The following is a 26,492-nucleotide window of genomic DNA, read 5'->3' as shown; positions in this document are numbered from 1 at the left end:
AGGAAGGGGAGAGTTGAGCAAGGGCGAGAGAGGGAGAAGATGGAGTTGGGAATGGGAAGATAGATGAGAGATCTTACTATGACTATGGTCTGTATTAGTTTGGGTGGGGGGTGATTAGGATTTGAGGGGAATCTGAAACCACTCATGAGGGATATTTTCGAGATCTTTTGAGCTTAGTCTCTGTGGCAGCGTACAACAGATTAAAAAAAAAGAAAATTTGCTTCTAGTCCCTAATTTCCTTACAAGTATCCCTCCCTCCTCCCAAGACTTTTTCAACGCTCCCAAAATCCCCAAAAGTAAAGTCATAATTCCCTGAGCCCCAAAACACAAAACCCAAGAGTTTAAAACATGTAAAGACCATGATACCTCCCTCTCTCTCTCATGATATTATTGTTATGATTATCTGAGTGCTATATTTTTTGTTATTTACATAATGTTATAATTTTTTTGAAATCGATGACTTGAGATTAAATTAGAGTATGTAAATTTATATATTGTTGTTATTTTATTGTAATGAGGTTGTTATTAAGCTTATGGGTTGGTGGTTGTTATGGTGTTCTCATTTCGTCAAAGTGCAACTCACTGCTAAGCAACGAACAAGTATAATTTTGCGTGCTATGCCCCAATTAACTTGACGACCAAAGACCAATAGGGACGGCAACTTAGCCGACTTGTCGAGCTGACATCCCTCCATGTCGACTCGAAAGGTGGTACTTGTCGCCCCTTTTGTTGAAGACGACTCACCACGAGTCCACCCGACCACTTGCCTGACGCCTTGCAACGTCGACTCGAAAGGCATTACTTCTCGACGAAGCTAGAGGACAACTTCTACCTTGAGCCTATCCATATGTGACAACGTGTCAGCATCGCATTTAATGATTGGCAGGGGCCATCATGACTCTAGCCCGAATAGTATTCATGACTCATCGGACCACGTGAGCCCTGACCATGCCGCCAGTATCCTCTCATTTAATGCTGAAACAACTTTCCCTCCATTCGTTGGTCGACACCTGTAAAGCAAGTACTGACGTGGCCGCCAACCCATACTTCACCACCACCTCACTGCTCTCAGCCAAAGCGACCAATTTACCCTTGCCACCTTAGTATAAATACATGTATTATTCTAACATGAAGAAGGTTCACAAATCTGATCTGTTAATGCAAATACTGCATAATAATAAGAACATGCAGTTTTTATTTTCTCACTCAAGTTTATCAGCTAACTTGATCGTTTGAGGTAAAACGGGAGAACAAAACCTCATCCTCTTACAAATCTCTACTTGTGCAAATTCTTCAGATACCTAACTCAAGAACTAGACATAAAGTCAGAGAAGAAAGCGGCCCCTCTTCAACACTGAACAAACCAATCCTATCTTGGATTTAACTAACTGTGTGATCATATAAACCATCAACAGTTTGGCGTCCACCGTGGGGCCTTCTTTTCTTTTTGAGAAAAAATGTTAGGTTCTGAGCAAGAGTCTGATCGGTCTTACCCTGTAGAACGGCGCGTGAGCTACGTTACCCAAGCTTAACTTGAGAAAACAGCTCACAAGCTCTCCCAGTCTTTCAAAGAGCAATTTACCATCTTTTTGGATGAATTTCTCCATCGACTTTCACAGCCACAACAAGCCACTTCACTTCCTCCGCAACAACAAGTCACTTCACTTCTTCCGCATTCTGAAGACTGGTAATCGGAAGCTCATCCTTCTGGAGCACAGCAAGACGCCTCACCTCGGACTCCTCATAACGCTACTAAGCAGTTGGAGAGCCACGACAAACACTCGAGCCCCCCTCCCCATCGTGAATAACATCATCGTCCTCGTCACGATGCCACTGATGAGAGTCCCGGTTCAAGCCACTTTGAAGAGCGCGCCAAGGGAGTACTTCTAGGTACCCCATCATCATACCTCTCTAGCTCCTTCAGCCACCATAGGAGCCTCCGGATACGACCAGGTGTACAGATCAGTCGTCGGCGCCATCGGGGGTAATAACCCTCTCTCCGACGACATCATAAATTCTCCATGTGAGAAGTTCAGGATGCCTCACGTGGAGAAATACAAAGGCGAAGGAGACCCCTCTGAGTATGTTCAAAATTACTATGACATAATAAGCATGCTCCAGGCTTCACAAGCGATCATCTGTCGATGCTTCCCTATCACTCTCTCAGGGAGTGTCAAGCTCTGGTGGAATGCTCTGGAAAAGAAGTCCCATCTTCTAACAACTTAGCTAAAAATTTATCCATCATTTCCTGGCTGACACCAAGCAGAAGCTACCCCCTAATGTATTGATCCAGATGATGCAAGGTCCTAAAGAGAGCCTCCGAGCCTATTTCAAGAGGTTCCGGGCAAAGAGGATAGAAGTCAATGACCCAGGGAGTGCAGTCGTCATGTCCGCACTCGTTGCCAGCCTATAAAGCAATAAGCTGGCTGACTCACTTGTCAAGAAGCCAGTTGCCAACTATGAGCAGTTAATGACCAAGGCTCATGGGTATATGGATATAGGGGATGCTTGTGCTTATAAAGCTTCGGTTAGAATCATAGAGACCTCCGCATCCACAACTTTGGCGGCATCGACTATCCTAGCTACTCCGTCGACCTCAGCAATTCCCTCGGTGGTGGCACCAACAACAGAGTTAGCCAGAGGCCCCCCTACAAAATAGGAGTGGCCAAGAGACCCTCCAAGGGTCAACCCTCATTCCAATCGGTCCAATAGGAGGGATCGATAGAAGGATCTGATGCCAAAGGTAGCTCTCACCATCTTCGACACCTCTCTTACCAATGCTCTCACTACGGTTCAAAAGGAGGGATACCTCAAAGAGTCTGCGCCTAAGATGAGGTCAAATCCTAAGAACAGCGACACCCGACAATTTTGCCGTTACCATCAGGATCACGGCCATCTCACCAACAATTGTCGAATCCTGAAGAGGAATATAGAGGACTTGATTGAGAGAGGGTACTTGAGGAACCTTGCCTCTCAGAGGGACCGCAGGGAAGATGCTCTAGCTAGAGATGATAGGAGATCCCACTCGCGATCGCCTCGTCCTCGACCACAAAAAGACAATCGACCCCTCGTAAGCTAGCCACAAAGGTGTTATCAACACAATTAGTGGATTTTCTACTGTTGGGGGATCATCCAACAATACCTGGAAGAGATATGCCAAAAGGACGTTGTAAGTCTCCCAAAGCCACAAGAAGACGAATGTGGAAGAGCCCATATCTTTTGGCGACACCGACCTGCAAGGTGTTGAGATGCCTCATGATGATCCTATCATCATAATCACAGTAGTTGATGGCTATCAAGTGAAGCAGATTATGATTAACACATGAAGTTCAGTGGACAACCTATATGTCAGCGCCTTCAACCAAATGGGCATCGACAAATCACGCTTGTTCCCTGTAAAGGACCTCTTGTTAGATTCACCGACCATGATCTTTTACCAGAAGGGGTGATTACTCTCCCACTAATAGTCAGAGAGTACCCTAAGATAACTACTATCCAAGTTTAGTTTCTGGTGATGGATTTGAAGTCGGCTAATAATGTCATTTTAGGTCGAATTGCCCTCCATCTCTTACGAGTCATTCCTTCCACTTACCACCACATGGTCAAGTTCCTAACTCTAAATAGAGTCTGAGTCACTAGGGGTAACCAATGAGAGACTAGGTCATGTTACCTACTCTTGATCAAGGGTAAGGGAGCACAAGGCACCATGCTTATTGAGAAAGCATGCCTCCAGTTGGAGAAGACAATGGAGCAGTAGAGAACGACACCGGTGGAAGAGCTTCAAGAGATACTCGTCGACCAAGAAAGATTGAAGACAATCAAAATTAGGTCTAGCTTAGTCGAACCCTTGTGAGAAGCTCTGACCAAGTTCCTACAGGCCAATGCCGATGTTTTTTCCTGGGGACCAGGAGACATGTCCGGAGTTCCTCCCGAAGTAATCAGCCATGAGCTGTCTGTCGATAGGCATACCAAGCCTGTTCGATAGAAGAAAATGCATCTCGGCCCGGAGTGCCAGAAGGCGGCGGCCGACGAAGTCAGGAGGCTTCTCAAAGCTGGCTTCATTCGAGAAGTCCAATACCCAGAATGGTTAGCCAATGTTGTATTGGTGAAGAAAGTGCTGAACAAATGGACAATGTGCGTAGACTTCACCGACCTCAACAAAGCTTGTCCTAAGGATAGCTACCCTCTGCCTCGCATTGATCAATTGGTTGACGAGAGCGCATGTCACAAACTGCTCAGCTTCATGGACGCCTTCTCTAGCTACAACCAGATCTTCATTGCAAAGCATGATCAGGAGCAGACCTCCTTCATCACTGATTTGGGCACTTATTGCTACAAATTGATGCCCTTCGATTTAAAGAATGCTGGAGCTATATATCAAAGACTCGTCAACAAGATCTTCAAGCACCAGATTAGCCGCAATCTGGAGGCCTATGTGGACGATTTGTTGGTAAAGTTAAAACAAGCGTCCGCCCATATTTCAAACCTGAACGAGGCCTTATCCACCCTTCGGCGTTATCGGATGAAGCCTAATCCTGCTAAATGTACCTTTGGTGTACAATCAGGAAAGTTCTTAGGGTTCATAATTACTTAGAGAGGCATAGAGATCAACCCTGAGAAGATAGCCATCATAGAGCGACTGTCTGAGTCGCGCACATTAAAAGACATTCAAAAACTGAATGGGAAGATTACGACTCTGGGTCGATTCCTCTCCAAATCTACCGAGAGATGTCTTCCATTCTTTAAGTGATACGGGTGTATCTTCTCTTCGGGAGCTTAGCGATTCTCATGGGAGCTTGAGGATAGATGATTCTCATGATATCTTGAGAATAGAGTAGAGGAGTCGTGGACGAGGTCATTGGAGGCGGCGAAGTCGAAGGATTCGTCAAAGTTACAGTTTGGGCTCTGTCCGATTGACCGCATGTGTCACTGCGGTCGACCGCGTAGTGCACAGACCCATGATACGTCTCTGGACTGAGAGCGGTCAATCGATGTAGGCGCTACGGTCGATTGGAAACCCTGTAATCGATTTTTCCAAAAATCGATGTTCTGGCCGGTCGACCAACTTGGCCACTACGGTCGACCGCGTAGCGGTTATGGGCCTGGGCCTGTTTCCTGCACCGTTTAGGATTTCTGTTTAGTATAAATAGAAACACGACTTTTATAGGGTTTATTACTCAGATTGTAATCAGAAAAGAGATCAGGGAGGTTGTTCTTTGATCTAGAAAGATTGTGAGAGAGAGATTTTGTAAATCCAATTGATTCTCATAATCTAGAGAAGGTATTTTCCTTTGCCCTAATTATAACTCTTGTATTCTTCTGTCGTTTTCTTCTCTACCCACTCTTGATAATTCTGCAATCAAGAGTGCTCGCACGGCAACTCGTATCAAGTTGGTATCAGAGCATCAGATCCGGTGAAGGGGAACCTGTGTATGGTCCTTACTCGCTCACAATACAAGAAGCTTGGCGAGATCCTTATTTCCTTGGAAGGAGTCCAGAAATTAAGGAAGGAGAAGATGGCTGAAGGAGATAATTTAGCGAGGATTGATGCATTAGAGAAGCAGATCAAGACGATAGGGTCGATGCTCACAAAACTCGTCGGTCTCATCCAAGGAGGGAACGAAAAGGGAGAATCTTCTTCTAGGTCGAAGAAGAAACCTATAGAGTCCGGTGGAGAGAGCGAGCTTTCAGGCTCCGACGAGGAGGACGAGACCGTCAAGGCTGCACCACATCAAGGGGGTAAGAATTCTTACCAGAATCTGAAGATTGATTTCAGAGTGGTCAAGGGGGTAAGAATTCTTACCAGAATCTGAAGATTGATTTCAGAGTGGAGATTCCTATTTATGATGGTAGTATTGATGTCGAGAGGCTTGATGACTGGATCGAGCGGATGGAGACGTATTTTACTTTTTATGGCTATTCGTCAAAAGAGAAGATTGTATTCGTGACTTTGAAGCTTTCAGGACACGCGTTGACGTGGTGGAAATCCTATTGCAAGCAGAAGAAGAAGGCGGTGTCGTGGAACAAGTTCAAGGAGCTACTTAGGAAATAGTTCTATCCGGTGGGATTCCTTGAGGAGCGTTGGTACAAGTGGTATGGCTTATGCCAAAGGGGCAATCAAACCGTTCAAGAATACACTACGGAGTTCCAGCAGTAGGCAATGGTTCTTAACGTTGTGACAGAGGAATATTCCGTGTTCATGAAGTATATGGCGGGATTGAGTGATTACATCCGAAAGGAGATGAGGTTATTCACGGTCGAGACTATTGCAGAGGTGAGCGTGAAGGCCATTGCCATTGAGGGCAAGTAAAAGAAGAGAAACGAAGCAAAAGGGGATGCAAAGCAAGTTGGAGGCGAGTCTAGTGGTTCTCAGTTTAAGGAGGAGAAGAAGAAGGGTGATCCAGGGAAAACAGGACTGATTTGTGGTCATTGCGAGAAGACAGGGTACATAGCTGATCGGTGCTGGGAGAAGTATCCTCATCTCAAGCCAAGGGGGTTAAAGAAGAAGGAGGAGAAAAAGGCGTACGTGATAGCTCAAGGTCCGAAAGAAGTCCCGGGGATGACAAAGCCCAACAGCAGTCTCAACCTTATGACGGGGAAGCAGACCACGAAAGAGGACGATGACCCGAGAGAGCAACTCTTTGTGCTTAAGTTGCAAGTGAAGACCAGTTTGGTTGATGTCATAGTTGATTCGGGCAGCGAGAAGAATTTGATATCCGAAGCCTTGGTTCAGAAGCTAGGTCTGAAGACGGTCAAACATCTGAAGCCCTATTCATTGGGGTGGATTCAGAAGGAGGAGAAGCTAAGTGTAGTTGATTAATGCACTGTAAGATTTGCGCTCCATGAGTCGTATATTGACGAGGTCACTGTTCGCGGGAAAAACCGTTGCTTTCTTCATTAATGATTCCATTGTACACTCTTGTAATAGTCTATCGATTACAAAGATCCGGTCTTTTTATAAGATCCGGTTACAACGAAAATCAAATTGAAAAGAAATGAAAATTACAACTTTGTTTCCTTGTTTGTCGAACGAATCACGAGCTCCTGTTTTGCGGTCGCTCGCTTTGTGGGTTCTTTGCCTGCGCCGGGGTTGTTTGCCGTGGACCACCGCGCGATCTAGATCCGGTCGGATCTACGCAGTACAACGGGTATTATTTCACCAAGGAAATAATAGCCGGGGAGGATTGTTTCACTAAGGAAACAATCGTCCAAGTCTCGGGATCTAAGACCAAGCTTAGATCCGGAGTGTAGCAACGTAGATCTGAGATCCGGTCCTCTCGAACTCCTGCCTTATTTGGCGTTGATGATCGTCGAGCACCAGATCTGGATGTGCAAGTCCTCGAAGTCCCAAAGCTTGAATCTTGTTAAGTTCTGAGTCTCCAATCCAGCAGGGCTTCGCCTCTCCAAAATTTCCAACCGCCTTATTGGGCGTTGATGATCGTCGAGCACCAGATCTGGATGTGCAAGTCCTCGAAGTCCCAAAGCTTGAATCTTGTTAAGTTCTGAGTCTTGAGTTCGGGGCTCTTTCTCTGAGTTTCGAGCGCCTATTGTGGAAGGGTTGAAAGCTCTTGCGGAAGTCAGTCCCTTCTATGCTAAGCGCTTTGACGAGACGATATATCGATACTCGGGGGCCGCTCGTTATCTAGAGGAGTTGCAGTACACAGACTTGGAGTCTAAAATCCAATGGGCCATCGGCGACGCTATGCTGAAGGAGGCAATTGCTGCTAAGGTTCGAGCCTCAGATATTTCAGAGAAGAAGGCTCGTATCTGGAGCTTGCAGAAGCGACGTCATCAAGCCAAGGCCAGACTGAATGCAGGGGAGATAACTCAGGGAGAGTTCAACCTTGAGGATGCTACTCTCGCATCAGAAGTTCAAGCTGAGAAGGAGGCTGTCGAAGTGCTAAAGCAAGAGGCCTCTGCTGCTGCTGCAGTTCCTGATGCTGAGCTTCACAAGAGAATTAGGGAAGGAGTGCTGGCGAAGCATGAAAAATCCATATCTAATACAGAAGCTTATCTTATGAGTTTTTCTTTACTTTAAATCCCAGCAACTCTTGTTTTGATTTTGTAATAACTCTATGTTGTTTTCTTCAAACACTTATCATCTGCATGAAATATGTTGCCGCTATTTTCCTTGCATATTTCTGTGTTTGTCTGGAATGTTGCAGTCTTGTTGTGATGTTGGAACTTCTGCAAGTTATTCCTTTATGTTCATATGATCTGAACGCAGGCTCATTGAGGACATCTAGCTTTGTTTGACCTCGACTTCAAGACTTGGATGATGGTCATAAGTCTGGTCTTTTAGAAAAACCTGATTTCTTCTAGTTTGTAGAATACCTCCTGGAGGTTGAAACGATCATGTTGCACGTTCATTGGTGTGAACGCAGTGTCAGATTCTGTAGCTGTAGGGCTTGAAACGCAGCTGTAGCCATGTTTTGAACGCAACCGGAGGACTTGCGTTCAGGTGGACTGAACGCAGGCTTTATCAAGGACGCATGGTTCATACAGGTCTGAACGCAGCTCTGAGATTTGAGCTGTGTTCAGACAAGTCTGACGCACTCCGACTTGTCACGGATCCCCTTTGTTGTTGTTTGGGGTAATTTCTGGAAGTTGAAATGACTACGCTGTGCGTTCGTTGGTGTAAACGCAGCATCAGGTTCTGCAGCTGTAGGTCTTGAAACGCAGCTGTAGACATGTTTTGAGTGTAGCCATAGGACTTGCGTTCAGGAGAGCTGAATGTAATCAAAATTGAGATCTTTTCTCGAAACAGATTATGCTGATAGCTATCTGAAAGACTTTGAAAAATTCTTTTATTAAAATGAACTTTAAATCGTCAGAGGTGTAGTGTTAACTTGACGACATACAAAGTAGAAGAACTTATTTGTTCAGACAAACATTTGATGAGCAACCCCCAGCTAAGCTCAAGAAACTTGTAGCTTACGGGTAATATTGCTTGAGAAATTTTCCATTAATCGGCATCATAAGTCTGTCGCCTTTCTTGTTGATGAGACGATAAGCTCCGTTGGAATAGACTGTCTCAACAACAAAGGGTCCTTCCCATTTGGGATTGAACTTCCCCTTGGTTTTGTGGGTCATTACCATGGGTCGTCGATTAGCCAGAACTAAATCGCCTTTCTTGAAAATCCGTTCCTTAACCTTTTTGTTGTAGGCTTTAGAAATACGGGCTTGATATAGTTCGATCTGTTGTTGAGCCTGAAGTCGTTTGTCGTCTAAGGCTTCAAGCTCTTGCAGACGTCGCTCGTGTTTCTCTTCATCTGTCAATCCGGTTGCGATAGCGACTCTTAATGAAGGAATTTGGATTTCTAATGGCAGTACGGCCTCACAGCCGTATACCAAAGAAAACGGCGTAGCTCTTGTAGGGGTCCTTACTGTTGTACGGTAGGCCCACAAACATTCACCGAGTCTTTCGTCCCAATCGCGTCGGCTCTTGGACACGAACTTTTTGAGGAGCTTCACGATAGTTTTGTTAAAAGCCTCTGCAAGGCCGTTTGCCGGCGGATAGTATGCCGTGGATGCGACACTTTGGATGCGAAATTTATCACAGAATCTCTGAAATCCAAAGCTAACGAATTGTGTCCCGTTGTCGTGAACTATTCGTCTCGGGACTCCAAAGCGATATACGACATGATGTTTAATGAACTTGATCACGTTCTTTGTCTTGACTTCTTTTAGCGGGATTGCCTCCGCCCATTTGGAGAAATAGTCGGTCACGGCCAGAATGAACCGGTGTCCTTTGGAAGTCGGAGGAGAAATTGGTCCCACGATATCCATGCCCCACATTTCAAATGGCCAAGTTGCAGATGTAGGATGCAAATTACTTGGCGCTTGATGGATAAAATCGCCATGAATTTGACATTCGTGGCAATGTCTGGCGTAGTCCACCGCGTCTGCGAACATCTTCGGCCAATAATAACCAATTCGTCGAAGACGATCGCCTAACTTAGCTCCAGGCTGATGAGCTCCGCACATTCCGTCATGAGCTTCCTTAAGAGCTTCTTTTGCCTCCTTCCGGGAGAGACATCGAAGCAAAATTCCATCATGTGATCTACGATACAGGGTTTGAGAAACTGCATCGTAATAGAATTGGAGGGCCTTCCGTTTGATAGTGGCCGCTTCCTTGTGGTCATCGGGCAAAATTCCGTATATAGCATAATCGATGTACGGGAATCGCCAATCTCTAGCTTCTAATTCCATCGAGGTTGTACAGACTTCTCTTATTGATGTCTCCTCTGAGCTTTCCTCTGTAGGAATCCTGAAACAGCATAATTCGCGTCCTGCAACTGAGATAGTAGTCTCAGCCCCTGGGGGTAATGCTAATGAGGTTGCTAAAGAGGCTAATGCATCTGCATAAGCATTCTGAGCTCGCGGGATGTACTCAATAAAGAAGCCCTCGAACTTCTTAGCTTGCTCTAGCACTGCGAAGTAGTACGGGATCAAGTCTTCATGGCGTACTTCATATTCCCCCCGGATTTGATTGACGATGAGCTGGGAGTCACCGTAAGCTTCAAGGCGCTGAACATTAAGTCCCTCAGCAAATTGCATTCCTAATAATAGGGCATTATATTCGGCTACATTGTTGGTGCAGGGTTTGATTAGGGAAAATCCTCTTGGTATTATGTGACCATTCGGGGAGACGAGCACTACCCCCACTCCTGCAGTAATTGCTCCATGAGGATTCGCTCTGGATGCCCCGTCGAAGAACAACTTCCACACCTGCGTGGTTTCTTGAGTAACGCAAGTTTCAGCAACTTCATCTGGCAATTCTTCATACAACTTTGATGTTCCCGTCACTGGATGATCGGCTAAGAAGTCTGCCAATGCTTGACCCTTGACTGCCTTTTGCGGCATGAATTGCATATCATATTGTGACAGGAGGATGGCCCATTTTGCAAGCCGGCAATTTAGAGATGATGGTTTGGTCATCAGAACTCTTAAGGGATTCACCTTAGAAATGACATGAATTGTCTGTCCAACTAGGTAATGTCGCATCTTCTGAACTGCGAATACCAAGGCGAGACATTCTTTTTCGACTGGATTGTACCGGTGTTCGGCTCCCATCATAGTCCTGCTTAAATAGTAGATGGCCTGCTCCTGCCCTTGATCGTTATTCTGTGCTAACAAAGCACCAAGAGAGTGTTCCATGGCTCTTACATACAACAGGAATGGTTTCCCTGATATTGGAGCCACGAGAACAGGCGGTTGAGTGAGATATCTCTTAATCTCCTCGAATGCTTTTTGACATTCTCCATCCCAAACAAAGGATATTCCTTTCTTCATGAGTTTAGAGAAAGGTTGGCAACGCCCTGAAAGATTTGATATGAACCTTCGAATGTAGGCCAGTCTGCCTTGCAAACCTCTGAGCTCTTTGAGATTCTTTGGAGGTGGCATGTCTTGGATGGCACGCACTTTCTCTGGATCAAGAGAAATTCCCTTGGAAGTAACGATAAATCCCAGGAATTTTCCACTTGAAACTCCGAGGAACGATTTTGTCGGGTTCATCTTCAGCTGATGTGCTCGCATGATTTCGAACATTGTCTTCAGATCTGCAAGATGATCGTCTTTACATTGACTCTTTACTGCTATGTCATCAACGTAGCACTCGATCTTCTTTCGTAGATGTTCGTGAAAGATCGTGTTCATTGCACGTTGATAAGTTGCACCTGCATTTTTCAGGCCGAAGGGCATCACTGTGTAGCAATACACCCCCAGCGGTGTTCTAAAGGCAGTATGCTTTTCGTCATCTGGGTGCATCTTGATTTGATTATACCCAGAGAATCCGTCCATAAAAGACATCCTTTCGTATCCGCAAGTGTTGTCGATCATGACATCAGTAATAGGAAGAGGAAACTCGTCTTTTGGACAAGCTGCGTTAAGATCGCGGAAATCAATGCATATCCGGACCTTACCGTTTTTCTTGGGAACTGGAACAATGTTGGCTACCCAGTCTGGGTGTTGTTCTTCCCTGACAAAACCTGAGTCTATAAGCTTTTTAACTTCTGACTCGATTGATTCCATGATCTCTGGACGAAACCTGCGTTGTTGTTGTTTAACGGGTTTTACATCCGGATCGATGTTGAGACGATGCATAGCGACCTTTGGGTCAAGGCCGGGCATATCCTCATAATTCCAGGCGAAGACATCTATATACTCTCGGATGAGAGATATAAGATTCTCTTTTTCGGATGATGATAAGTCTTCCGCGATAAAGATAGGTTTGGGGTTGGATTCGTCTCCTATGTTGATCTGGATCACTTTATCTTCAGTGGGTGGTTCGCGTTGTTCAAAACACATGTCCCATAAGATGTTGAGGCGTTTGATCCAAGGATCGTCGGTGAATTCGATTAATTCTTCATCACCCCCTGCGTCTTCATCCGGATGACTGGTTGAAGTCATGTTTACAGTCAGACTCTTAAAGAAGGGTCCAACACTGACGTCAGATTCACAGGAAGATATTCTGGATGAATGATCTTGGCCCAGATAATTACTGATTTCATCTTCTGAGGCGGAGGGAGTTGTGACATAACCTAAACCACTTCTGGTTTTGTGGTAATAATCTTGAGGTTTTCCTTCAGGGGCTAGAGACATTCGGACTGGGGTTCGTCTACCTTTCCCGAAATTCAGACCCTGTTTTTCATTAAAATTATACCCCATTCGTTTCATCAATTGGATGGAATTGGGTTCGTGATAATGAAACTGAGGAACTCCATCGTCTTCCTCTGAACTTCCTCGCTTAAGTTGTTCGGGTTTGACTCTGCCGAACTGGATCGGCTTCTGCCCTTTCCTTTTGGACGGGACTTTGTAGAAAGCCTTTTGTGCGTCTTCCACTTCTTCATTGGAAGCGAAAGATGACTTGATTGGCATTGTTAGACATGCCTCTGTGCACAATGCGTGCCATGAGTGGGTACCTGCATCACGATCATTTACTATTTGTCCAACTTTAAAGGATTCATCAGACAAGTACGCCAAAATAAAATCTTCATTAATGCACCATTCGCCCTCACTCGGTACATTATTATTGTTCTCGACTGAACCAATTACATCAAAGTTTAACTCCCATGGACAATTCCCTTGCGGATCTGGCTCGACATCAGCTTCATTGCCACTGTCAACATCTTCTTTCTCCTGAGATTCCAAGTAGAAAACAGAGTCGGTGTGAAAGTTTTCTACCCCTCGGAAAGGATATTTTTCCGCAATCAGGGTTCGAACTTCTCCCTCATCATTAGCATATTTCATGACCTGATGTAGGGTAGACGGGACAATGCGGTTTGCATGTATCCATGGTCGTCCTAGCAAAAGATTGTAGGACGTGTCCGCATCTATGATGTAGCATGCTACTTCAGACTTAAGATCTCCGATCTGGCACCTGAGTTTGATCTTCCCTAGGGGTCGAGTACTGTTGGCGTTGAAACCAAAGATAGTGGTCTGGGTAGTGTGCAACCGATGCATAGGAATCCCTAAAACCTGCATGACCCTGTAAGGCATAATGCTGAGTGCGGAGCCCGGGTCAACCTGGACACGACTGATTTCAGAAGATCCGATATACCCTGTGTAGTACAGTGGTCGGTCATGTTCGTGTTTGACCTGCATGTCTTCTTGTGTGAATGATATGCAGGGTAGACTTCTCGCCGCTTGCAGGCATTGCAGACAAGTTTGATCATCAGAAGCTTCAGGAACTGGAATGACTTGGGTGATGAAGCTCTCTGTATTCTTCAATGCCTCAATGAGAGCTTCCTTGGTGGTTTTGGACAACCTCAGGAGCTCGTATAGAGTAATCCTGGCCGGTATGTTGGCCAGTTGCGCCATGACATTGAATTGGAATGGATTGCTCGACTCCCCGTGTTCCTGGTGGAGATTCCTGTTGAACCGGAGTTCTTTTTGTTTCCCCTTATCCGCTGGCTTCTTCGGGACAGAACCTCCAGCGTCTTGGGGCTGTTCCTCGACTTCTTGAGCATTCTGGCCGTAGTCTTTCAAGTAAGTCTTTCCAGACCGAGTGCCAGGGTGATCTCCCGGATATGCTGCCAGGGCAATCCTCTCCTCTTCTGAATCTGTAAGGGTTTTGAGGTGGTCATCATTCTCAGTAACGGAGGGGCTAATCATGTTAGAAGACTTAGCCTTGCCTCCTTTCTTCTTGGACCAGGTATTCGTCCACTGTTGGTCCTCCACTAGATCAGGGTGGACCCACATGATTTCTCCTTTGGAAATTGTGAGGGGTACCAACCCCCTGTCCTTCTGATTGTGTAAGTCGGTGTTTTTCAGGTGCATCTCCCCTTTACGGACTGGGATGACACCGTCTGCAGCAGCTACAGGAGGAAAATCACCGAATTGGACCGCAATCAAGTTAGTAGATACAGTCTTCTGCTCCGGCTTCAGAGTAAGTACATTAGCATTCACCAAATTTTGCAAGATGTCCTTGAACACATAGCATTTTCTGGTAGGATGTCCCAAGAACCTGTGATAGCGACAGTAATTGGGGTCATCTATCTTCCCTGCTTCATCTGGCTTTCTGATTTCGGGGAGCTGCAATTTATTGTTCTTCCGAAGTAGTTGGAACAGAGTGTCCACATGCTCTTCTTTGAACGAATACTGCTTGGGTGCTCTTTGCTGATTGGGCGTCTTGCCTTGCTTAGTAGGCGGTGGGACTTGCGTGTAGTCAGCTGCTAAAGTCTCTTTTCCCTTAGACCGCTGGGCATTGTTCTGATTGCGTTGTTGCTGCGGTTTGGGTTGTGGCTCTTCTTCAGCTTTTATCTGAGCGACAATCTCTTCAGCTTGCTCCCCTTGTGAAACTAGTTGTCTCCAAGAGCGACATTCTGCTACTCCCATCTGGGCGAGGAGCTGAGTCTGCAGGTTGTGCCTGCAAGTTTCAACTAGAGTTGATTGGGTCATACCTGATGGGCATCGCAATGCCATGCTACGGAACCTTTCCACATAGGCTTTAATAGATTCTCCCTTCTTTTGCTTTGTGGCGAGAAGAGTAGGAACCGAAACCTCTGTGTCATCTTCGAAGAATCTGGCCAAGAAAAGCCTTTCCAAATCTACCCACTTCTGGATAGATCCAGCAGGCAGTTTCATAAACCATTCAAAGGCCACCCCTTTAAGAGTGCCGATGAACAAGCGCGTCAGAATGGCATCATTGGCTACCACATCTCCTGTTTGAGACTTGAAGTAGTAGATATGCTGATTTGGTGACCCTGTACCGTCGAAAGGTTGTAGCGTTGGAGCCTTAAACTTTGGTGGGTAGGGAGCCGTATCCCATTCTGCAGGGTAGGGTCGTATCACTCCTTCCTCGCGAAGCTCGCTCCTGTTGGCCATTGCGTTAAGGCGGGCTTCTAGCTCGTCTACTTTGGTTGACTGAGGATACAGTTCTTTTTCCATCTCCTTCTCATTGTCAGAAGAAGAATCTAAGTTGTGAGTCTCACGATCTGAGTGTTCGTGCACCTTCTGCTTTCCTTTTGACGTAGTCCTCCGGGAAGACTCGGGTTTTTGCCCTTTTTCAGCGAGAAATTGGACGAACATATCCTTCAATTGGAGAAGTGTCTCCTGTTGTGCCTGGAGCATGGTATGATGTTCATCCACTCTTTTAGCTATGTCCTCGGGATTCGTCGTCATGTAAACAGAAACTTTTTGTGCTCCAACAGAGCTTGAAGATTGAGATTCAGCTATTGCCGAATGTTCATCACTTGTCGTAATCCCTTGGGCTAACCTTTGGTAATTAACCGGGCGGATAGCTCCAGTCCGTGACCGGGTATGTCGATATACCCCTTCGAACTCGTCGCAAATTTCTCGAACGGTCGGGGAATGGCTTCTTTCTGATTCATCGGAACTGGGACACGGGGCTTTTCCTCTACTGGTCATGTTGATGGTAACCTGAGGGTATTCAGCTTCAGAAACTTTCTTCTTTTGACGTCGTCGTTTGGTAGGTCTTGCGACGTCAGATAGTCTGTCGAATACAGACCTGCGAGACTCAGGCCTACAACAACGACATTCGGAGAGGACTGTTGAAATGAGCCGCTCACAATGACATGAATGAGCTGCTCGTTGCATTGGTTTTTCTCTGGAGAGTAACTCTCGCAAATCAGAGACCCGAGGACAATTCTTCATCGGGGATGAAACCTCCTGTCCTTGGATGGGCGGAATTGGTTCTTGTTGAACTTGATGGACCCTATCGCATTCGGGAATCGAGGTGCGAGGGTTGCGTTTTGATTTATAAACACTTGGCCTTGGCCTGCGTTTAGTTGACGGAACAGACCCCTCAGGGTCTTGTTTTGTTTGGACGCACTCATGAGGTGCTTGTTTTCCCTTAACAGGGCTGTGCTTTGATTGGACAACGCACCACTGAGGGTCGCGTTTAAGTTGAATCACCCGAGGTTTGTAATTGGATTCATTACCTCGAAGTGTGCGTTCTGGAGTATGGACGCAATGCTTGTGCAGATCTTTGGAAACGCAATCCTTGCGTTGGTCTTGGGATTGATTTTCTCGGAGGTGTGCTCGTCGGATGGACCTTCTTCGTCGTCGAGCGGTGTTTTTCTTGGCTTGTTTCAAAGCCTTAACAGCAGCGTCATCGGCGTTGATTGTGCTTTCCTCTGTCATAGGCCTTTTACAACCAAGTACACGATGTGTCGACATAGGCGTGGGATCCTCGGCTTGCAGAGCAAGCTTGAGGCTTTGGCCAAAGGAGAGGGCTTTCTTTGGCGTCTCAACAGTAGTTAAGACCTCTTTAGAGCTCTTGCAAGCACCTCGCCTAGCTTTAGGGCTAAGCGATCCGGAAGAGAGGGCCTCCTCGTATTTGGCTTGGTCAAACTCCACAACCAAGGTTTCTACGGTTGTTCCAGTGAGGTGAACGTCGGATTGCGCCACCACCTCTTCGTCAGAGAAGCTAGTCCCCAGCGGAGTCGCCATCTTTTGTTTGTGGGAAAATTTGTAGTAAAAAGACAATGAAGGAAAATTGATTTGTATTCCTTTAATCTCAGTTACAATTGGATTTCCTGATTACAAAAGAGAAGAGAATGATCGGGATTCTCTCCTTTGTTTAATTCTGGGTTCTTCTTGGTAGCGATGAGATGCCTCCCTCGAATGCTTGCGTCGAGTTTGCTTCTCGTTGACGATCCGACCGTCTTGACTCCCTGGAACAACTGTCTTGTCTGGTTGATAACTCTTGACGAGTTTCGTGATTCAGAACAAGTAACAAACTCTAATGATAGAGTTGTTTGAACCGAAAATAATTCGGTTAATAAGCCAAATATCGACGGTTTAGAGTTCCTCCGTCTGTTGATTTCCCAGACTGTGTAAGGAGTCAATCCTCCTTTTTCTGATTCTGGAAGATTTGATCGAAAGATCTTCTCCTCGCCTGAAAGATCCTCTCAACAAAAATCCGCCCTTGATCTGATTATCAAAAATCCGATCCTTAACTCTGTTGAGTTTGTTGCTATTTATAGGGGGATTAAGGGTGTAACTGCCCCCATAATCCGCGCCTAAATGGGGGTTTAGTTACCCCATTAGTCGGGTGTAACAACCCACTAAAGCCACTCCTCAAATCGTGGGTGAAGAACAGCTTCGAAGTTGTTACGATCACGTTTGAATGAGTCAGAACCTTGACCTGCGTTCTGGCGGTGATTGAGCTGCGTTTGGCAGCGACTGACGGGCTGCGTTGGGCAATGATGGATGAGTTGCGTTGTTGGGCAGCGATGGAGCTGCGTTGGGCAGCGATGGAGCTGCGTTCGAGCTGTGCTTGGCAGCGATTGGAGCTGCGTTCGAGCTGTGCTTGGCAGCGATTGGAGCTGCGTTCGAGCTGTTGATTGTTGTAGTATTTAGATTTCTCTGTCTTTATATATGGATGACACCAAAGACCAGTAAAGAAGGTCTTATTCAGGCCATTTGTGTCAATTGAAGCATCTCAATAACGCTCTATCAACTGCAGGTCATGATCTCCACTGAGTGTGTCGAATATCATTACACTGCTCATCAGCACCTCTACTGGTTGCTAATATAATATTAGTCATGTTGTTGTCGCAGCCATCAAGATCAATCATCTCACATAAGAAGCTGCATTCGTGTTTATAGCTGTTGAAGCGGCGTAGGTGATTGAATCGGTGTAGTGTCTTGATGATGGTACGCGGGGAGGACTTCCACGTCTTGGTTTGAAGAGATCGTCGATTTGTAATCCTTTCTGTCAGAGTATTGCTAAAGACTGTCGTTTTGTAATCTTTGCTTTAACTCTTTGACATGTGAAAATCTTCGAATTGTAGCCTTCTGGAAGTCGTCAGATTGTAACTTCCATCATCAGTGTTCGATGGAGACTCAGCTATCTATTGTGATTTTTAGACAGCCTACAGAACCCCCTCCAAAGTTTTCGAAAGTTCGCGGTTGACTGGGACGAATTTTCGGAATACTTTGGATCCCAAAACTTTGCTGATTAAATGTATTCCATCGTAAACTGAGTAGAGCACCTCAGGGTTTTAGGCAAATTTTGTCGACATCCTCCTTCTTGTTTGATTCGTCAACAATGGCTTAGACTTCAGCTTGTATGAACAGACTTTCATCCCCAGCTTAGTCAGGGAGACAGCTTCGGAAGAATCTTCTTGATCAGCTCGTCTGAGGTAAAATAATGAGGTAAAGTAATTGAAAGTCTGAGGTAAAATGATCTCGGCCGTCTGATTATTACTTGGGATATTTACCCCTTTGAAGGAGTTATTTATGTGGTAGGCTGAGTTCGGTCATCAGAACGCACGTCTAAATCATGCGTTCGACTGTTTGATCATGAGGGTGCGTTTGGGAGTTGAAACACCCCCCCCCCTTCATTTGAAAACGCGAGAATCACGTTTCAGGTGAGATTTTACCTAAAATCTCGTTTCGATTTGACAGCTACAGCTGTTTATAAATGGACCACTGAGGTCAAATCAAAAAGTCATTCGACTTTTCCCTTTCTTACTTGATTTCTAAACAGGGCTACTGTTCATCTTCTCCAGCGCTTCAACGGAGGAAAAGATCCGTTCCTAAATACTTCGCCCATCTTCGTCTTCTTCGCCACAATTGCCATGGGACCTAAGAAGAAAATGGCGTCCAAATCGAAGATCGCCGAAGCTCAGGGTGCTTCTTCGGCTAGAACCTCTGGGGACGATCAAATCCCCGCGCCTTCGTCGCTGATTTCTTCAACTAACGGTAAGATGGAGCCATTGGGGGTGGGTTCAGCAGATCTCCCATTTTCGACCCTTTTGCGTTCGGAACTTTAGATACGGGTTGAGACCCTGCGTTTAATGACCTGGACGCCAGTCTGAGCTTTATATTCTTGAGTTGGACTTCTTATGACTAACTTTTCTATTTGCAGTATGCTACTCCAAAGAGCCTCTTTCTTTCAACCACTACTTCGGTCATGCGGGAGGTGCGGAGAAGAATACAATCTTCAGCTTCGCCTTTGAATATCCAGTGTTTCAGAACACCCACAAAGAACGGTCGAAGCTCATCACTCAAGCCTTTCCTGAGACTCTCAGGTCTTTGGTTACAAATGCCAAATTCGAAACCGCAGAGCGTGAGATTTTAAAGAAGCCGTCCTTCCTATTCGGGGATTCTGTAAAAATGGACCCCAAGCGGATGTCCGAGGGGAATTACAAATGGCTGAAGGTAGTCAACAACCGTCGTCTTTTCCTTCCCAATTTGGAGCGGATGTGGCCGATTTCTTATTATCAGTGCGCTTCTATCCCGCGGTCGATGAATTGGGAACTTGTTCAAGACCAAGGCGGTGTTGCTACGGGGCACATCACTCATCGGGGTACTCATCCCGCTGGTTTCAATAATTTCATGGCTTTGAAGCCAGGTTTATTCCAAAAAGAGCACCCTGTCGGAGAGTCTGCTAAGTTAGCGGAGGTGTTTATCAGAACATTTATTTCTGTCAAAGGAGAGTTCCCTGCTCGGGATTTCAGGGCCCCTACTTGGGTTCACTCCAGTGATGCGGACTGGTGGGCCCGGATGATAAATTTCGTCTTGGAGGAACTAGAAGAACCTTTGAGAATTTCGGATTTGAGAGTTCCAATAATGGCCACTCGATATGGCATTCCTCCGAATTACACCGGACTCTTCACTATGCTAGAATTCTACAACCCTCACACCGACACCTTTTTCACTCCAGTTGGTGAACTGGGCTTCGCTCTCCACGAAATGTTTGAGATTTCTGGACTGTCTTTTGGGGAATTGCCTTATGAGGAGTTTGTTCCCGGAAGCAGGGAATTAGAGATCCTGAAAAATGGTGCTCCCGAAATCTACGACACTTACTGGGAATTGATGTGCCATTTCCAGATATGTGCGCAAATTACTGGGAAAAGAGCAAGCGGCGTGAAACAAGGACAATGGGCGGAATATCTTTTCCACAATCTGTGGGACAAAGAAGCTGAGGTGACTCGCTTAGCGGCCAGTACCCTTGAGGAAATCACCGAACGTATCAATGACGCAACTTCTCATTATACTTGCGAGGTTGAGGAGGATGTCTTCCCGGCGTTTACCACGTTTGAAAGTTTCCACTATCAGGCAGAAGTTCCAATCTCCGACATGGCTTTGTTTGCTGGTTTTCTAACTCTTTGGTTGAAGCGTTGTGTGGTCCCCACAAGGCCAGTGGATGCTATTACAGTAGAAGTTTTATACCCTGCTGTTCTACTGGCTTATGGACGACCTTTGAACCTTCTTTCAGCCATGGTGTGCTGTTTACAAAGTGGCTTGCGGGAACTATCTTCTGAGTTCATTGCCGTCAAGAAAGTGGATTCTGACGGGACGACCGTCATTCAAACCCCAACCCCTCGGGTGCCGATGCCGTATATTTACTTGGTATCTTGGTTTGTGCTGCACTGCCCTCCAATAATGACGACTCCTGAATCAAATGACACCTCAACCCCTCTTGTTCAGCAATTAGAAACTTCTGACTGGGCTGGTTGGTACCAAGTTAAATTCCGTGAAATTTTGAGACGGGATTATAATTACAAGATTGCTGTCAAGTTTCCCGCCTTCGAGGGTGGCGCGTATGGAGAACTTCATCAAGACTCTCCGGGGCCGAATTCTTTCACCATGCTTAGCAAGGGCGCTTTTTGGTGGCTCATAAACATTCGTCCGGGCTATCTTATTTTTCGACAAGGGCGGAAATGCTTTATTGAACCATATCAGCCTTATCGCTTTTCTCGGCAATTTGGCTATGATCAGCTCTATGTTGGGAACCCAAACCCTACTCTTGCATTCATAGGTAATGTGTATGAAGGAGCGAGAGCTTGGTTTTACTCAGTGGCTGGTTGCACTGGAGCGAAATTCCGACTTCCTCACAAGATGCCCAATGCTCGCACCTCTCTGAGCTTCTGTACCTGGTACCAAGCCGCTTCTCAGCTTTCAGCCTATAACATGAATACTTCTTGTTTGAAGGACATCCGCAAATGGTATGCTTCGAAGAGGAGCGCTAAAAAGTTTCGCGCCCGAGGAGCTAATGAATACTTGTCCTATGAGAAGTTAATTCCAGAGGATGAACGGCAGCAATCACCGGAGCGAGTTCCGGAAGAGATCAGGATGCCGGATACTCGCGAAGTGGAACCTTCAAGAGTCTTGACTCGAAGTCAGAGTGCCAGTGGAAAAAGAAAGCTGGGGTCAGTCGATGAAGCAGAGTATGACAAGAGAGCCCGTCGGAAGTTAACGCTCGGACCCCCGGCTTCCAAACTTATGTCGGATGCTCAGAAAGCCTGGCGTGCCGAAGAAGACCAAGAATCGACTGCTATGGAACTCTCGCCTCGGCCTAGTCTCCCTACTGTTGGTCCTGCTTTAGGAAGCCATGATCCTTCTGCTCATTCATTGCATGAAGAAGAGCGTGGAGATGAATCTTTTGCAGGGGGTGCAGAGTTTGTCCCCGAAGATACACTTCATGATACTGCCTCCACTACCCCTCATGTTGCCGAAGACGTAGCTCCTGTCCAAGAACCTCTAGAGGCTGCCCAACAAAGCTCAGCAACGGGCAAGTCTCCTTCAACTTCTGTGTTATTGCCAATTATAGGAGATTCACAGTCTAGCCCTACTACTGGAATCGTAGCAAAGCCTATTGTCGTCGAAGATGCGCCAGCACTACCTCCCGTGGGCGGAGAGGAACTCATGGATCATGGTGATGATGCGGACGCCGCAAATGATGATGGTGACCAAAGCGGGAATGAAGGGGATAATGACAACCTGGGTGATGACATTGATGAACTTTATGACTGGGGTGTTCCACCACCCTCCTTTTCTGACAAGGCGTCACCTTACATTCCTCTACCTCTTGCTGGTAAGTGTCGTTTGTTTCGACTCGACTGATCTTCAATCTGTATTTACATAATTTTTCCATACAGATCCCATGGTACATGAAGCGAGTACTGTCACTCCTCCCTCGTCGCAACAGCTTATGCTATTACCGGCTCAGGTGTCAGAGCCACCTCGCTTGGAGACCTCAATGACGATTCTCCCGCCGACAACTTTGTTGACAATTTCTTTAGCTTCTACAGAAGTTGTAGACGTGCCAAGGTCATCTCAAATGGGGGAACTGATGGCTATGCAATCGAGCCCCTCTCAGCTGGATATTGGCACTCCTTCTCAAGCTACTACACCGAAATCACCTGCCGGCCTTTTACTTGGCTTTGCATCTTCGGAAGTTTCTGTACCATCTCCTATTGCTGTTTCGAGCCCCGCAGACGTACCAGATTTTGTCAAGATTTCCCTTGACTACTTGAGAGGGCTTACCAAGAAAATAATTGAGGTTGTGCTAGCCGGACGAGATACTTTTGATACCTTCAAACCCATGCTCACGAATAGTTTGAACAACCTCAAGCTTGTAGGTGACGTCGACGTCGTTCAGCGCTGCTCTGAAGCTATCTCACGTCTAGAAGGACAACTCAGATTCTTGGAAGCTTTAGGTCGCGCTGATATCCAAGCGCAGATTGCATCTACTTTTGAGGATATTCGAGCCGAAGAACTCAATAAGTATGAAGCCGCTCAACGTCATATAGCTGAGGAAGAGGTTGAGGTTGAACAACTGCAACAGCTACATGCTCAAAAACAAGTTGAGCTGACACTTTCGAATACTTCTCTGGAGAATTTGCGAGAGAAGATCGCTGCCGCTGAAGTGGAGTTGACTAGGATGAAGGCTCAATTCAAACGAGAAGAATCTATTGTCACTGAGCTCAACGTCAAAAGTGCTGCTTCCCTGGTGAATTACCGTGCCAAGGCTGGTGCTCTGGAAGAGGCTAAGAAGGAGGTATCTGCCATGCTGTCTAGTGAGGACGAGCTTCGGAAACGGGCCGAGATGCTGGTTCGGGCCGACCATGAAGAAAAACTTTCTGACATTAAGTCTCAGCTAACTTCATTTGATCTGATGAATTGATGAGCCTGTTTTCGTATCGTTCTTTTGGTAGGAACAACACTTATCTTAGGTCACCTTGTTTTCCTTTAAATAAAGGTAGTGTTGCCGTTTGGCTTTTTATTGTTTCTTTTTCATATCATGTTTTGACATGGAACAATGAAATACCAATTTGATATTGCGACAACAACTATTTATTCCTCTTGTATTATGCTTTTGCCTTAAATACTGGAAGAATAATGTAAATGCCAGGAATACAGTATTAACGTGGCACACTTTGTGGTCCCGTCGCTCTATTGTTAAGAGTCGACGAGTGGAAGGTGTTGCGATTGGAGCAACTTTGAGGACTTATCGCTCTATTGACGAGAGTCGATAAACTAGAAGTGTTGCGATTGGAGCAACTTTGAGGACTTATCGCTCTATTGACGAGAGTCGATAAGGTAGAAGTGTTGCGTTCAGGGCAACTTTGAGGACTTATCGCTCTATTGACGAGAGTCGATAAGGTAGAAGTGTTGCGTTCAGGGCAACTTTGAGGACTTATCGCTCTATTGACGAGAGTCGATAAGGTAGAAGTGTTGCGTTCAGGGCAACTTTGAGGACTTATCGCTCTATTGACGAGAGTCGATAAGGTAGAAGTGTTGCGTTCAGGGCAACTTTGAGGACTTATCGCTCTATTGACGAGAGTCGATAAGGTAGAAGTGTTGCGTTCAGGGCAACTTTGAGGACTTATCGCTCTATTGACGAGAGTCGATAAGGTAGAAGTGTTGCGTTCAGGGCAACTTTGAGGACTTATCGCTCTATTGACGAGAGTCGATAAGGTAGAAGTGTTGCGTTCAGGGCAACTTTGAGGACTTATCGCTCTATTGACGAGAGTCGATAAGGTAGAAGTGTTGCGTTCAGGGCAACTTTGAGGACTTATCGCTCTATTGACGAGAGTCGATAAGGTAGAAGTGTTGCGTTCAGGGCAACTTTGAGGACTTATCGCTCTATCGACGAGAGTCGATAAGGTAGAAGCGTTGCGTTCAGGGCAACTTTGAGGACTTATCGCTCTATTGACGAGAGTCGATAAGGTAGAAGTGTTGCGTTCAGGGCAACTTTGAGGACTTATCGCTCTATTGACGAGAGTCGATAAGGTAGAAGTGTTGCGTTCAGGGCAACTTTGAGGACTTATCGCTCTATTGACGAGAGTCGATAAGGTAGAAGTGTTGCGTTCAGGGCAACTTTGAGGACTTATCGCTCTATTGACGAGAGTCGATAAGGTAGAAGTGTTGCGTTCAGGGCAACTTTGAGGACTTATCGCTCTATTGACGAGAGTCGATAAGGTAGAAGTGTTGGGACCTATCGCTCTATTGACGAGAGTCGATAAGTTAGAAGTGTTGCGATAATTGTTATCGTGTAACAGAATCCCAATTGCAGCTGTAGGGGTTCAGAGGAACAGGATCACCCCCTGCGTTTGGGGCCTTCGAATTGAATTGTGGATATTGTGCGCTTGAACGCACCTCCAGATTATTGCGTTTGGCTTCCACTATACGTTTTCCAAACGCAAGGCTTTGTCTTGCGTCTTATCAGAAGCCCAAACGGCTGTAATGATGACGAAGAGATCTCCTTTAAGCGGGAGTCTTGGGACTCTGCACCGTCATAAATTATTTATAAATTGGGTTGATTAGTCATGTCAAGAGGCTTTAACGTTTAAGCTTCTTTCTTGAACTCCCTAACGAGTTTCTTCTCGTTATTTCTTCCACGATCTGATTTCGTCATCTGGCCATGGCTCCCAAGAGATCTCACGAACAGATGGCGGACATTCTTCCGATGTCAAAGGGTGCTTCTGGGTCCGCCTCCGGACCGTCGTCGACGCCTCCGACGCCTGGACATCGAAGTGAGTATCACTGTCTTCTTCGTTTTAAGTATTCTTCGTCAATGGGTTTTCTTGACATTCCATAGACGAGTTCTGGTTGATGATGACGAATAAAATTCGTCTCTTGAGAAGAACTTGTATGCTTCTTGACCAAAGACTGTTCATCTCTTTGATCTTGGATGACAAGAGAAGTTCTTGTGTCCATTGTTGAACTCTCCCTGTTGAACAACCTGTGTTTATTGATAAAAATTATTTGTCTTAGATACGAACAACTGTTCATGTGTTCTTTGATCTTGAATATGGAAGAAGGTTTCCGTGTTTATTGATAAGATGAAGGGATTAATCTCTTAATCTGGAACTCAGGCAGAAGTCCTGCGTTCATAGCTGTTGAACGCAGGTTTAACTTTCTTGCGTTCAGGCTGATCCTGACGCATGCTTAGACTTACTGCGTTTGCCTCCATCTATTTTATTAACTTTGCTTTGGCTCATATGCCAGGTGGGGCTTCTGCTGCTGAGCCTATTGTTGTATCTGATGATGAAGAAGAAGAAGGAGCTCTCCAAGAGGACGCCCCTCTGATTACACCGCTTGCAATGGTTCCTCGTGGTAAAATGTACACCCCAGACCTTGAGGATGTAAACTTCCTCACCAATCTCCTGGAGAACATGGTGAAGCAGGCACATTTCATCGCTGAGCAAGGATGGGCTCCATTTTCGGATTTTCTGGATTCGTTCTATGATGTCATGGATTTGCTTGAACGCCTCAATCGCAGCTGGACTGGTCACTGTGCCAGGAAGGTTTACTCGTTCAGACGTTCGGTGGAACTCATAGAGGAGCTGCAGAGCACTGACTTGGAGCCTGAGATAGAAAAGACTCTTCAGGCTTTGCGATCAGAAGCTGGCACTGCTGCTCTCACCGCTGAAGAACTGAGAGCGAATAGCCCAGGCTAGGGCCCATCTCGCGTCCTTTTCCCTTCGGGAACCCCCTTTTTATATTCGCTAACTTTTTAGTCTGTAATAACTTTCTGATACTCTCGTGACAATTATGACTTTTGCCTGTGATGAATTGTGGACATCTCTTGAAATGATATGGTCTTTCTTGTGGTATGAAAACTTTTATAAAATTATTCTCTTGTGTCTGAATGGTTTGAACGCAGACCCATTGAGGACATCTGGCTTTTCCCAACAGGTTTGACCTCGACTTCAAGACTCGGATGATAGTCATGAGTCTGATCTTTTAGGTTTCTTCTAGTTTGTAGAGTACCTTCTGAAAGTTGGAAC

Source organism: Asparagus officinalis, chromosome 2 (assembly GCF_001876935.1).
Source record: "Asparagus officinalis chromosome 2, Aspof.V1, whole genome shotgun sequence".
Lineage (NCBI taxonomy): Eukaryota > Viridiplantae > Streptophyta > Magnoliopsida > Asparagales > Asparagaceae > Asparagus > Asparagus officinalis.
The sequence above is the reverse complement of the archived record's forward strand: the minus strand, read 5'-3'. Positions refer to the sequence as shown.